Genomic DNA, 13,560 nt, shown 5'->3' with positions numbered 1-13,560 from the left:
AGCGGGGGAGTGGGAGAGGGAAAAGCAGGCTTCTCACCAAGCAGGGAGCCCGATTCGGGGCTCAATCCCAGGACCCTGATCTGAGCCGAAGGCCCACACTTAACCACTGAGCCACCCAGGCACCCCCTGCCATGTCTTTTGGGGAAAGGAGTGCAGGGAAAAATAACTAGGAGGCAACGTAATCAAGAATTTCATTTCTTCTGTCTCATTTCTGACCCTACCATCTTGTACTCTCTGACCAGTCCAATCTAAAATAAGATCTGGAGGCACCCCAGTGGCTCAGTTGCTTAAGTGTCTGACTCTCGTTTTCACCTCAGGTCATGATCTCAGGGTCATGGGATCGAGCCCCACATCAGGCTGCTCATTCAGCAGGGAGTCTTCTTAAGATTCTCATATTCTCTCTCTCTCTCTCTCATGTAAATAAATAACTCTTTAAAACAATAAAGATAAAATAAGTTTACAACCTGACATGTTGTCCGCACCGTGGGACTTGCACACTTTACCGTTCTCTCAAATTGCCCCACTGACTCCTATACGCTCATCCTCAGGGTCTCAGTTTGAACACCCGTGCTCCGACAAGCCTTCTCTGACCCTCCAAGACTGGGCCCAGCAGCCTGTGTCCCTCCAGGTGCCCTTTATTAGAATTGCCTCTTTCACTCATCGGCATCTGCACCTGGACTCTAAGCCTCTCTAAGGCAGGGACTGTCTCTTATCCACCTGTGATTCTCTGGCAGGTGACGTGGTGTCCACTGCAAAGTAGACCCTCAATACATATTGGCTGAATGAATAAAGGTCTAATGCCCCCCCACCCCACCCCCAAACTCCCCAGCAGTTCTTGCTCCACACAGAGTAGTCATGGAAAGGACCACCCAGAGTCTCCTACCGTGTCCACAAATGATGTATTTTAGTTATTCCGGGAGGTCTGGCTCCAGACACGAAAGCTTTAGAAACTGGAGTGAATGATCCTATATCCACATCTGTCTGTGAGAAAATTTAAAAAGGAATTCATCCCTTTAAAGCAAAGTTCATCCCACCTACTACTCTAGCAGCAGAGGACCAGCAGGGTAGTGGCCCCATTATAGAGCGACTCTGACACGTTGAACCAGCACTCTGTCGCCTTTGCTGGCTGCATTACCACTGAAGGCTGGTAGTTAGTTAGGCATTTTTAACAAGAACTGATTCAGTGGGTGTGAGTTTGCAAATGTGCTACTTTAATGGCCATTCATATTAACTCTGTGTAAAAAGGTCCCAGGTTATGTCTCCATCTAGTCTGCTGTTTATTTAGTGTTCGGTGTTAGAATGAGTAATAACCCCCTTAGCTTTGTGACAGATTGTTCTTTAAACACCAGACCCATCAGCATGCTGCCCTTGAGTTCCTGCTAAGCAGAGAAGATGCCTAGGGAGTAACTCCTCAGCCCCATGGGAGTTTGTGAATTGTGAAATTGGAGGTCGGTGACAGCATAAACAAATCTGAAAATAGCTCTCATGAAAAATCTGCTGTGCAGTGAAGAACCCACTTCTGCTAGAGCCGGTTGAGACCTTCCATGGGCCTCAGAGCCCTCCCACTGAGACTAGTGCGGAGGTAGGAAGAAATGTGGATTTAGCCCTTGCAACTGACTTGGAAATACTAAGTTTGGATACAAGTCATTCTTTGTAGGGTTTGTTTTGTTGTTTTGTTTAAAATCCCAGGGTGTTTTTCTTTACCTCTGAGGAGACAGAAGTAGATAAGATACTCTTACCTTTATTTTTTTGGTTGCAAAAGCAAAGCATGGACAAATTGATGGCTTGACCCATGCGGAAGGTGTTACTTGATAAGTCAGTAACAAGCGCTTAGGATTCTAGAGTCTAGAACATGTCCTGACTACTTGTTCATGTACCTGACACGGTGCCTGGCACATAACACATAGGCATACAATGAATGTTATTGGATGAATGAATGAATGAAATCAACTAAACCAATGTCTCTCAAACTTGAGTAACAGATGGACTTCTTTAGGAGAAATAATAGTCTCTTGATCCCAGAGGTTATCTACCAAACCTCAATTTAAGCTTCATGCTTATTCTTTGAAATATCTATCAGCAGCAAATTATCATTGCAAAATATAATTTCAGTCCTTAATAGTTGATAAGAATACTTTATTATTATTGAAAGAAGAACACAATTTTTTTTTAAGTTCTCATAGAATTCATAGACCTCAGTTAACACCAGCCACTCTCATTTGGAGAGAAACGGTACTAGATTAGATTATAAGCCCTTGAAGGAGGGCAAGTCGGAATGTTGTCCTTTCTGATACCCTCAGCACCTTCACCGGCTAGTTTTTCTGCCACTCTCTGAGAGTGACGGAGGTGACAGGATTGTGGCCAGCCTCCACCCTAAATAGTAAAGGACAACTCCTACTGCTAGGCAGGGAGTACCAAGCACAACAGGAGAGCTTTGGAATGCACTGCAGCTAAGCAGAGCTCTAGTCCAGCTGGGTGTTCAGAGATGGTGCCACAGGAAATGTGGAATGTGACCTCGGCCTGGAAACATTAGAAGGACTTAATGATACAGAGGAGGAGGAGGAGGGTTTAGCCATGAAGAAAGGGGTGTCCTTTCCTTTGCCGCTGATGTGCTGTCTTCTGTTTAACTGGATATGCCAAGAAAGGCAGGCCATAAGGACATCAGAAGTCCTGCCCAAACCTCAAAGAACTGCATGGGTTTTGATTAATGCCCAATCAGATTGGACATAATAGAAAGATCACTAAATATTTAGGGGCGCCTGGGTGGCACAGCCAGCTAAGACTCTGACTCTTGGTTTTTGCTCAGGTCATGGGTTCTAAGATCAAGCGCCATGGAAGCTCTATACCCAGTGGGGAGTTTGCTTGCGATTCTCCCTCTCCCCACTGTCCTCACTCTTGCTCTCCAGCTCGCTCGCTCGCTCTTTCAAATAAGTAAATCTTTAAAAAAAAAAATCTAAAGAGGGAGTACCTGGGTGGCTCAGCATCTGCCTTCTGCTCAAGTCAGTATTCCAGGGACCTAGAATTGAGCCCTACTTCTGGCTCCCTGCTCAGCAAGGAGCCTGCTTCTTCCTCTCCCACTGCTGCTCTGCCTGCTTGCACACTCTCCCCCACCCCACCCCCCCCCATCAAATAAATAAATAAATAAATAAAATCTTTGTAAAACATTTCAAGAAACTTAGTCCTCAGTGAAAAAATTCATCCAAGAGAGCTGGAAGAAAATTGTTCTTTTCTGCCACTTTGTCTTCATTCTACCCACTTCTGGGAATAAAAACGACTTTGGGCCACTCAGATCCTGTTCTTCTGCAAATCTGAAATCTGTCTTCTAGGCTCTGAAACTTGCCTATGTTTTCCCCATGTATCTTAATGCACAGCCCACACCCCTGCCCAGGGGGTCCTTGAAGTCTTTTTGGTGTGTATTTCCATATCCTACTGCCACATCATACCCAGGCATTCCATAAATGTTTGCTAAAAGAATACTGTTTGGCCACATAAGTACCCAGAGTTATCCTATTGCGCTATCTCTTCTCCCACATTAAAATGTACTCCTAGCAAAGGACCTGATCACTTCAGCCACCTGAAGATCTAACTAACACCACTTGGTATGTTGCCCTGCCCAGTGGCATTTTAAATCCCATGTAAATCAAATTTTTTCCCAAACAGATTTGGAGATAGTAAATCAGTGTGTTCTTTGTTTCTAAGCAAATAGGTATATCTTCTTAAGGCGGACTTTGAAGCCAGCTCTTATCAAAAAGATCAAGTAAAATTTTGGCATACTTACAGAGAGATGGTAAAGTTGGTCCTGTGACAACAGATTTGAGCTGCAAAGAGCTGCCTTTAAAAAAAAAAAAAAAAGCTACAGTCTAGCCTAGCAACACTTATTAAGATGAGATTTAACCAAAGACTATAAAATCTTAAATGGTAGATAATAAGGTCAAGCCAAGTTACTATTCTCAGCTCAGAACAGATGACAAGACAGGAGGACATAAATGGAAATTAAAAGAAAAGGGATTCAGAACAGATCAGAAGGTCACCAAAAATAATCAATGGCTGAAATGACTTTCTGGACTCATTCACTTGTACAGAAAATATTGGGTCATTGAAAAAGTAATGAGATGATATTCTTGGGAAATGGAATAGTTAAAATGAATGAGTCCAGATAGGCCCAGAGACTTTAATCATTCTGAAAAGAAACACTTGCTGGGACACTCTCTCCTAAACCAAGTTGAAATTTCATTCTAGGGAGACAACTAGGTATACGGTAAGAAGACTTCACTTTTCACATTTCATGAGTATTTGCAATTCCTTCAAAGTTATAATGGCATTTAATATCAAGAGGCCTTTTATGAGTGGTGTCTCCTACAGGATTGTAACAAGAAAAAATGAGCAAGACAACCACTAAAGACATGGAGCCTTGGAGTTCATTCTCAGCCAGGCTCCCATTCAAAGTGGAAAATCTCTGTGTACGCACACATCTCACAGCTGCCAATGCATAATTCCAGGGCCAGGACAATGCCGAGGTAGCCTACTCTGCTACTGGGTAGCGCTAATTGTTAGACAGCCAAAAGTGTCTCTTGCAGGGTCTAGCCCTCCTAGAGTTTACCCGTTGGGCAGCTCCATTGGATCTGTACACATATGTGTACAGATATCTACATATGTGGCTATTTCTGCTTCTAAATGGTAACTAGCAAATATTTAAAGGGAGCACAAGCTAAGCTTTCCTTTTCTAAGCTAAATATCCCCATTTCTTTCGTAGGACATGTGTTCCAGACTCTATGCCCTCCTGACCACCATCTATGGAAATGTTCAGTCATACATACTCACATGAACACATACAAACACACACACACACACAACTTAGAATCTTAGAGTGGAATGCTCCAAATTGAACATGTGTTCCCAGATGCAACTATCTTCTTTGATCTAATAATGCCTACTCTGTTATCATAGCCAATTAATAATAGTAGTAGCTACTATTTATTGCAGCCTACCATATACCAGATACAGGACTAGCCACTTTGCATATGTTATTTCTAATCATAACAACAGTTGATTTTAATATTCCCATTTTACAGATGAAAAAATTAAAACTCAGAAAGCAAACAATTTGCTCAAGTTCATAGATCTAGGAAATAGCTAAGCAAGGATTCAAATTCAGCCCCGTTTGGCTTCACAGTTGTCATTCTTCCCAAAATGCTATACAACCTATATTTTCTTAAAGACTACCTCCCAGCTCTTTCATTAAAACTTGTGATCAGGGGGCCCTGGGTAGTTCAGTCAGTTAAGTGTCCAGCTCTTGGTTTTGGCTCAGGTCATGATCTCAGGGTTGTGTGTCAGGCTCTGCACTGGGCATAGAGCCTGCTTAAGATTCTCTCTCTCCCTCTTCCCCACCTCTCCCCGCTTACACACGCTCTCGCTCACTCTCTCGCTCAAAACAAAACAAAACAAAACAAAACAAAATCTTGTGATCAGGCCCCAGGAACTAGTCAAGGCCATGGCCAAGGACCAGGTGCTGCTGGTAGGTGTGGGTGGCATCAGCTGTGAGCTCCTCAAAAGCCACATGCTCACTGGCTTCTCCCACTTTGACCTGATTGATCTGGATACTATCCATATCAGCAACTTCAACAAGCAGCTTCTGTTTCAAAAGAAACAGGTTACCAAAGAAAGTGTACTACAGTTTTACCTGACAGCATCATGAACCCTGACTATAATGTGGACTTTTTTCAACAATTTATATTGTTGAATATTGATTATGAATGCTTTAGACAACAGAGCTGCTCTCAACCATGTTAATAGGATGGGTCTGGCAGCTGACGTTCCTTTTGAGAGTAGCTACCTTGGGTAAGTAATGGCCATCAAAAAGGATGTAACTGAGTGTTTGAATATCATCCCAAACCTACCACAAGAATTTTCCCTGGCTGTACAGATCACAGTACAGCTTCAGAACATAATTTGTTTCATTGTTTGGGTAAAGTGTTTGTTCAACCAGCTGTTTGAGAAGATGCTGATCAAGAAGAGACCCCTGGGCGCACCTGGGGGCAGCCTCTGCCTTCGGCTGAGGTCGTGATCTCAGGGTCCTGGGATCAAGCCCCACATCAAGACTCTCTTCTCAGCAGGGAGCCTGCCTCCCCCACTCTCTGCCTGCCTCTCTGCCTACTTGTGATTTTTCTCTCTGTCAAATAAGTAAATAAAACCTTTTAAAAAAAGAAGAAGGAAGAAGAAGAAGAAGTGTCCCCTGACAGAGCCATCCTGAAGCTTCCTGGGAATCAGTGGAAGCTAAAGCCAGAGCCAGAGCATCTAATGAAGAGGTGACATTAAATGTATTTTCACTAAGGAATGGACTGATCTGGTTAAACTTTTTACCACACTTCTTAAAGATGATACCTGGTATCTGTCGACAGTGGACAAAGTATGGTGGTAAAGGAACCCTCCACTGGACAGGGCTGAAGTACAAAGTCAAGGAGAAGAAACCAGTGCATCAGACCCAGAAAACAAACCCTAGTTAGGTCTGAAAGACCAGCAGGTTCTAGATGTAAAGAACTACGCATATCTTTTTTCAAAGAGCACTGAGACTTTGAAGTTCACTTGGCAGAAAAAGGGATGGAGCTCAGCTCATATAGGACAAAGATGACCCATCTGCAATGCTTTTTGTCACCTCTGTGCATACCTCAGGATGCATATCTTCAGTATGAAGAGCAGATTTGATATAAAATGAATGTCAGGGAACATTATTCCTGCCATTGCTACAACTAATGCAGTGATTGCTGGGCTAATAGCATTAGAGGGATTAAATATTTTATCAGGAAAAATAGACCAGTGTAGAACAATTTGTCTGAATAAACAACCAAACCCAAGAAAGAAGTTTCTTGTGCCTTTTGCACCAGACCCTCCTAACCCTAATGGCTACGTTATGTGCCAGCAAGCCAAAGGTAACTACTCTCACATTACAGGAAAAGATGGTGAAAGAAAATTTTGCTATGGTAGCACCAGATGTCCAGATTGAAGATGGGAGAGGAAAAAATCCTAATGTCTTCAGAAGAGGGAGAGACTGAAGCTAATAATCACAAAAAGCTGTCAGAATTTGGAATTGGAAATGGGAGCCCACTTCAAGCAGATGACTTCCTTCAGGACTAGGCTTTATTGATCAACATCCTTCAGAGTGAAGACCCAGGGAAGGATGTTGAATCTGAAGCTGTTGGTGATGCCCCAGAAAACGTGGGGCACAAAGAAGCTGAAGATGCTGCCAAAAGCATATGGCAGTGACAATGGAGTTCAGCCTTCTACATCTACTGCACAAGAACAAGATGATGTGCTCACACACTCATCTTCTCGGATGAAGAAGGTCCTTCAGATAATGCTGACATCAGTGAAGAAGAGAGAAAAGTCATGAAGGAAATTAAATGAGAAAGAGACTATCAGTGCAGAGAGGTCATGTACAGAACAGACAGAAGAGTCTGATGATGTTATAGCTTCAGATTGAACAGAAATGCCTCTGAACAGAACCCTCTCACTACAGTAGATCATCTGGGCAGAACCAAGTTATTTGTCAAGTCCTTTGTTCCAAAGGGAAGAAATTGACACCAGAGACTTGAAGATGTGTCTGCTCCCTTTGAAGAAGCATTCATTTTGCTACAACAATTAGAAACATCATGATAGGGGCACCTGGGTGGCTCAGTGGTTAAGCCTCTGCCTTTGGCTGAGGTCATGATCTCAGAGTCCTGGGATCGAGCCCTGCATTGGGCTCTCTGCTCAGCAGGGAGCCTGCTTCCCCCTCTCTCTGCCTGCCTCTCTGCCTACTTGTGATCTTTCTTTCTGTCAAATAAATAAAATCTTTAAAAAAAAAAAAAAAAGAAACATCATGATACACTGTATTGAAAGAAGGAATATAGTTTTAAAACCCTTTGAACAAAGCATGTGCATAACCAGTCATGAGATGAAACAACCCAATACATGTTGCCTTTTTAATGTCAATACTCTTAGGTATCATTTAACAGTTGTAAAATATTGTCGTTTAGTAAAGGTGACACCCAGTTATAAATAGTAGGCCTCTATTTTTGGCTAGAAGAATTCTTTTCAGCCTAGATCTAACCATTTTCATACTCTTAACTGACTAAAACAGATTCAAAGAATTATCAAGTGCTATGCACTGAAACTTATTTTTAAATGGTAACTGGCACAATGTATATTCATGTAAAACAATGTTAATTTACTCAAGTTTTCAGCTTGTACTGCCTGGTGTGTCTGTGTAGGAAGCCATTTTTTGTTATGGTTTTATTGTTATGGTTTGGGGTTATTTATATTTGATGTTTCATAAAACTCAATTATGACTATAATGTACTTATGAAACGAATAAATGGCATCTGCATACTTGTTTAAAAAAAAAAAACTTCTGATCAACCCGACACATCTGCACTTTCATATATGTTAAAGATGTGCACCCAGCAGGGAGTAAGTTACTATACAAAGCAGTGGCATTCATCACAAGGCATGCTGGGAGAAAGGAACTGGGCCCAGGTTGGGAGGGACACAGGGTTGTGTGGGCAGAGCTGTGGCACCAGGATAGGCCACTTGTCCAAACCCTTATCCAAGCAGACATGTAGCCAATGCAGCCCGTCTCCAGGAATCTCACAGAGACTCGTGGGAAGACAAGAGCAGGGACGCAGCTTCCGACATAAAATATTAACCATGAGAATGTCAAGCTAACCCAAGGTCCTACACAGAATTCTGCCTCCCCCAGGGCCTCAGAGAACAGTATATAAAGTCATGAGGAGAACAAAACAGAGCTTTGCCCCATGATCTAGAAAAGGGATGAAAAATAGGAAAACTCTTGGTATAGATACTCTAAGTATCTTAGAGATTCAGACAAAAGGAACCTAGGCCCAAGCTTGTAAAGCCTGATCTCCTGTGCAGTAAAAGATTAACTGAGCAGGCTTGGGGTGCTCAAACTCTGCACACTTCAAAGAAAGGACTCTCTCTTCCTGGGGTGGAGCCCCACATCGGGCTCCTGCTCAGCGGAGAGTCTGCTTCTCCCTCTCTTTCCACCCCTCCCCCTGCTCGTGCTCACTCTCACTCTCTCTCAAATAAATAAAACCTTAAAATAAATAAATAAAGGAAAGAAAAGAAAGGATTCACCCTTAACCAGTTATGGAAAGATAACCTATAAACCCTTGGGATATCCTAAGAAGAGTGTCTTTGCATACCTGGTGGGGAGGAGACAGGACTGTCTATGTTAACAACGTGATACATGGTAAATGCCTATCTTTGTTTGCTGGGATCCTGGCCCATACTCTGGGGAGGCTGGAGACTGATCAGCTAAGGTCACTTACGCGAGCACTCTACGCCTACGTGACAGATCCCTCAAACCCTGGACACCAAGGCTCAAGGTGGCACAACTTCATGTGTGCTGTCATGTATCATTGTGGGGGGACTGAGTGGTATCCATGCAACTCCACTGGATGAGAACAAGTGGAAACTCACACCTGGTCTCTCCTGAACTCTACCTTATATACCTTTTCTACTTTGCTGATTTCCTTTGCAGTATCCTTTCACTATAAGAAACTAGACCTGTGAGTATAAGAGCTTTTCTGAGTTTCTGTGAGTCCTTCAAGCAAATCATCAAAACTGTGGGTAGTCTTGGGGGATCCCATACATACCTCTCAATGGCGGAACATGGAGAGGAGTGGTTGAAGAGCTTGGAACTCAGAGGTAGAGCCCAACACAAAAGCTAATTCGAAAACTCCCTCTTTGTTGCCTATGTGTTTCTTATATAACAGACTCACTGACCTCTTGGTGGTCGTAGGGGAGAGCCAGGTCTGCATGCAGAAAATGGGGTTGTCATTTGGAATAACTGGGTTGGATCTAGGGGTAAAAATTCACACAGATGTCCCCATCTGGTATCCATTCAAATGACTTTTTTTTTTTTTAAATAAATGCGTTGGCAGAGTCTATGATTCTAATTGTGAAAGTAATACATATTCATTGTCAAAAATCTGGAAAACATAACAAAATATATTAAAAAGAAAACAGCCCATTGGAATCCCACCACCCAGAGGTAAGCATGGTTAAAACTGTGGTATAGCTCTTTCCAGTCAATTTCTTTTTCATGAATATGCAGCAGTGTCCCTGATGAGACAGAATTTAAAATTTTTCGTTAGCAAGAAAATCTGCAAGTTAAAAGTTGCCAGCCACTTCCATGTCTAACAAGTCATCTTGGGACACATTTTTGTTCTGGAAACAATCACATGGGCAGTTTCTTTTAGTTTTGCAAATGTAAGGCAGAGGCACCCATCGTAAGGCAACAATGTTCTTTGTCACGAACATGTTTCTTGACAAAGGCTGCCCATTTCACCCTGCTGGCCCTAAAGCCAAATGTTACTGGGAAGTAGGTGAGCCAATCTGAGAGGGAGCCTAGAAGCTTCTAGGAGAAAAGAAATCAAGACCACAGCTACATCTTCTCAGCTTTGCTAGCTTTCAAACATCTCTGATGAGTTTAGTTAGTCTTATATAGGAGCCCAGATTTACAAAACAAGTGGTGTTTTAGTCTAGACATAACACATGGCCCAGACAGGAACCCTCTACTGCTGTGACCACCCGAGCACTATGGGTGTGAGAATACTGGGTATGAGGGCACACTAAGAAACTGAAACACTGGGAGCCCAGGCCATTATTGGTCCAGAACAGTGAGAAGAAATCTCTTTCCAGCACAGTGAGAACTATCCCCTGGCCGGCTGTGATAGCACAGCCAGGGGTGGCCCCAGGAGTGGCAGCCAAGTCACTAGACACCAGTGTTAGAAGCAGCAAATGCAGCCTACAGGGGACTAATAAGATTCTCCAGGGCCCTCTCCACAAGGCACGTATTCTTTAGTCTGAATAAAGTGGGACAGAGGAGGGTTAAGTACATCACAAGAAGGGGATCACTGAGAAAGAGAAGAACATTTTCATGCTCAGTGAGATAGAGCCTCTATTCCATTCACTAGAGACAAGACCATATTTCATGCCCCAAGCTGACAAAGCAGAAGATACACACTTTACAAAAATATAAACCCACACGGTGTGTAACAAAAGGGAATTAAACTTCATAATGTAGATTTTGTTCCCACTTAACATTATATAGTTGACCCTTGAATAACACAGGTTTGAACTGCATAGGTCCACTTACAAATGGATTTTTTTCAATAAATATAGTCTAACACCATAAATGTATTTTCTCTTTCTTATAATTAATAATATTTTCTTTTGCTTAGTTTTTATTAGAATACAGCATATAATGCAGAATATGTGTTAGCTGATTATGTTATCATTCAGGCTTCTGGTCAACCATAGGCTCTACTAGTAGTTAATTTTTGGGGAGCCAAAAGTGATATGTGGATCTTCAGTTGCACGGGGAAGTCAGCATCCCTAACACCCATGTTGTGCAAGAGCCAACCATATACTAAGCATTTTCTGACATTACACATATTTGGAAACACAGTATTAATAGGTAATAATAACTAAGACTCATGTAGTACTAATGTAACACTTAAACTGTGTGAGGTAGTATCAGTAGCCTTATCTATAGATAAGGAAACTGAGGCACAAAGAGTTTGTATAACTTGCTCACGACATGGCTAGTAAATGGAGAAGCTAGCATTTGAACCCAATTTTGTATACGTAGGATATATAATCATTTTCCTATAGTTAGAGAGTTCATTTTCCACCTATTTTTGCTATTACAGATATGCCATGATAAATACCCTTATACATAAATCTTGGAAAGTCAATAAAAATTTTTACCTAAATGTAGAACTTCACATGCATTGAACTCCATCACTTTAAAAAAAAAATGTTATTGGGCGCCTGGATGGCTCAGTGGGTTAGGCCACTGCCTTCGGCTCAGGTCATGATCTCAGGGTCCTGGGATCGAGTCCCGCATCGGGCTCTCTGCTCAGCAGGGAGCCTGCTTCCTCCTCTCTCTGCCTGCCTCTGCCTACTTGTGATCTCTCTCTCTGCCAAATAAATAAATAAATAAATAATCTTTTTTAAAAAATGTTATTATTTGAGTACAGTTGATCCACAATGTTATATTCATTTCAGATGTGCAACATAGTGTCTCAACTTTTCCATATGCTCTGGTCACAAGTTGTCTACCACCTGCCACCCCTATTATAATATCATTGGCTATATTCCCTCTACTGTGCCTTTTATTCCCCCTTACTTATACATTCCATAACTGCAAGTCTGTGTCTCCCATCCCCCCTCACTCATTTTGCCCATCCCTGCCTGCACCCCCCCTGGTAGCTATCAGTTTGTTCTCTGTATTTATAGGTCTGATTCTGCTTTTTGTTTGTTTAATCATTTGTTTTGTTTTTGAGATTCCACATATGAGTGAAATCATATAGTATTTGTCTTTCTCAGCCTAACTTATTTCATTTGGCCCAATACCCTCTAGGTTTATTAATGTTGTCACAACTGGCAAAAAAAAATCTCATCCTTCTTTATGGCTATGTAATATTCCCACGTGTGTGTTGTACACACCACATCTTCTTTATCTGTTCACCTATGAATGGACACTTGGAAGCAACCCAAGTAAATAATGCCTCAATAAACATAAGGGTACGTAGATCTTTTCGAATTAGGGTTTTTGCTTGGGTAAATATCCAATAGTGAAATTATTGGATCATATAGTTTTTCCATTGTTTGAGGAACCTCATATTATTTTCCATACCGACTGCATCAATTTATAGTCCCACCAATAGTGCACGAGGGTTTCTTTTTGTCCACATCTTTGCCAACACTTGTTATTTCTTTAAATTCTAGCACTTTTAATTTAGACCTGTGATATTTCTTTTGTCTTGATTCTGCAATTCAGATTTTCTACTTTCTCCCCAACTTTTGTGTCATTCTGAGTTACCTGACCTGTTCTCCTCAAACAAATACTTATTCCGTTTTTATTTATTTATTTTTAGAAATCATTATTTTAGGTAGGCTCCACTCCCAACATAGGGCTTGAAAAATCCTGCAATGAAGAGTTGCATGCTCTACAACTGAGCCAGCCAGGCACTGACCCAGTGCTTGACCCAGACCAGACAGGTTCCCATGGCTTGGTCTCTGTCTGTCCCAGCAGTTCTTCTCACACTCGGGCTCCCACTTTGTCAACCATACCATGCTCTCTTGGGCCACAGGGCCTTGCCACCTTCTGCTCCCTTTCCTGAAACCTCTCGCCTTCCGCTGGTGAACTCCCAACAGTCCTTCACGCTTCAGCTCAAGCTGAGGCTGGGGTGTGTTCTTTGTTATGTACTCACAGAACCATGTTCTTTTCCTTCCAAGTGGGAAATTCTTGCACTTCATCATGAAATTATCTGATTAATAGCTGTCTTCCTTTTCACCGAAAGATTCAATGACAGCAACGGCCACACCTGCTTTCTTATCATGGTACTCAGTGCTGCCCTTAGTGTGGAGTGATGTTCAATGCATGTTTGCTGAATGAATGAATGAATGAATGAATGAATACAGCATCCCATGGCACAGCAGTAGTACCACTGACCTTCTGGAGTGCTAAAAGCATGCTTGGATTCATCAGCTTTC

The 13,560-nt window shown here is 42.2% G+C and overlaps 1 pseudogene; it reads left to right on the top strand.

The window, feature by feature from the left end:
• The first annotated feature begins 5,476 nt into the window (after positions 1-5,476).
• Positions 5,477-7,477, top strand: LOC132015711 (SUMO-activating enzyme subunit 2-like; annotated as a pseudogene).
• The last annotated feature ends 6,083 nt before the right edge of the window (positions 7,478-13,560 follow it).

Source organism: Mustela nigripes, chromosome 1 (assembly GCF_022355385.1).
Source record: "Mustela nigripes isolate SB6536 chromosome 1, MUSNIG.SB6536, whole genome shotgun sequence".
In the NCBI taxonomy this organism is placed as follows: Eukaryota; Metazoa; Chordata; class Mammalia; order Carnivora; family Mustelidae; genus Mustela; species Mustela nigripes.
This window is presented reverse-complemented; position numbering and strand designations above follow the sequence as displayed.